General features: G+C 35.8%; 1 pseudogene; it reads right to left on the bottom strand.

Annotated features, from left to right (window-relative positions):
- Positions 1-283: 283 nt before the first annotated feature.
- Positions 284-807, bottom strand: LOC105311744 (annotated as a pseudogene).
- Positions 808-1,817: the final 1,010 nt, after the last annotated feature.

Consider the following 1,817-nt stretch of genomic DNA (forward strand, 5'->3'; position numbering starts at 1 on the left):
CACCACAGTCCCTTCTCTTTCTCTCTCTCTTTCTTTCTCTTTCTTTCTTTCTTTCTTTCTTTCTTTCTTTTCTTTCTTTCTTTCTTTCTTTCTTTTCTTTCTTTCTTTCTTTCTTTCTTTCTTTCTTTCTTTCTTTCTTTCTTTCTTTCTTTCTTTCTTTCTTTCTTTCTCTCTCTCTCTCTCTCTCTCTTTCCTTCCTTCCTTCCTTCCTTCCTTCCTTACTTACTTACTTACTTACTTACTTACTTACTTCCTTCCTTCCTTCCTTCTTTCCTTCCTTTCTGATAAAACAAGTCAAATTTATTAGAGTTGTCTACAGTCAGCAATGGTGATCTTCTTGCTGGTCTTGCCATTCCTGGACCCAAAGTGCTCCATGGCCTCCATAATATTTATGCCCTCTTTCACCTTGCTGAAGACCACATGCTTGCCATCTAACCACTCAGTCTTGGCAGTGCAGATGAGAAACTGGGAACTGTTTGTGTTGGGTACAGCATTTGCCAAGGACAAGATGCTAGGACCTGTTTGCTTCGGAATGAAATTCTCGTCATCAAATTTCTCCTCATACATGGACTTGCCACCTGTGCCATTATGGCATGTGAAGTCACTACCCCAGCACATAAATCCTGGAATAATTCTGTAAAAGCAGGAATCTTTATAATCAAATCCTTTCTCCGCAGTACTCAGAGCATGAAAGTTTTCTGCTGTCTTCGGAACTTTGTCTGCAAACAGCTCAAAGGAGATGCAGCCCAAGGGCTTGCAGTCAACGGCAATGTCAAAGAACACAGTTGAGCTGACCAAGGCTTGAGACTAATGGCTCTGGAGCGGTGGCATCTGCAAAGCCTCCTTTCTGTTTCTTGAACACACTATATGTCTCCACGTAGAGCCTTTGCACTTGCTCTTCCCTCTGCCCTTCCCCCAAATGTTGCAACGGCAGAATTGATCACATCTTGCAAGTTTCAGTTCACTGGTCACTTCCTGTCTATGCACATAAACAGTTCTGGTCCTCACTCTCTACCCCTCAACCTGCTTCATTTCTCTCTACCTGACATTACATTACCTCATTATATTATTACATATTACATTATATCATTATGTGATTCTATTACACATATATTATACTATATTAAATACTCCATTATTATATACCACATGATTACATGTTATTATATTCCATACAACATTATATTACATTATATTATATATTATATTATTCCATATAACATTATATTACATTATATTATTATATTACATATCATGTTATATCATATATTGTATTATATATTATTACATATAATAGTATATTACATTTTTATGTTACATGTTACATCATATATCACATACTATACCATTATGTATATCATATATTATACTACATTATATATTATTATATTATATTAATTATACTATTTATTGTCTGCCTTCTTTCACTACCTCACGCTATATTTTTTATGACTACCTAATGTTATTAATGTATTATAATGTACTTTAAAATTTTTTTATTTTATTAGTTCCAGGTATATAATACACTGGTTAGACATTTATGTAGTTTATGAAATGATCTCCCGATTGCTCCTTCTCTCCTCTGGCTCTACACATAGCCATTACATTACTGTTGACTACATTCCCTATGCTGTGCTCTGCATCCCTGTGACCATCTATCAACCACCAATTTATACTTCTTTAACCCTTCACCCCTTTCTCTCAGTCCCTCAACCCCTTCCCCTCTGGCCGTCACCAGATTGTCCTCTATATTTGTGAGTGTATATTGGTGATTAGGTTGGGTTTTTTTGTTCCTTAGATTCTACATATAAGTGATG

This window comes from Pteropus vampyrus, unplaced genomic scaffold (assembly GCF_000151845.1).
Source record: "Pteropus vampyrus isolate Shadow unplaced genomic scaffold, Pvam_2.0 Scaffold1000007911, whole genome shotgun sequence".
Lineage (NCBI taxonomy): Eukaryota > Metazoa > Chordata > Mammalia > Chiroptera > Pteropodidae > Pteropus > Pteropus vampyrus.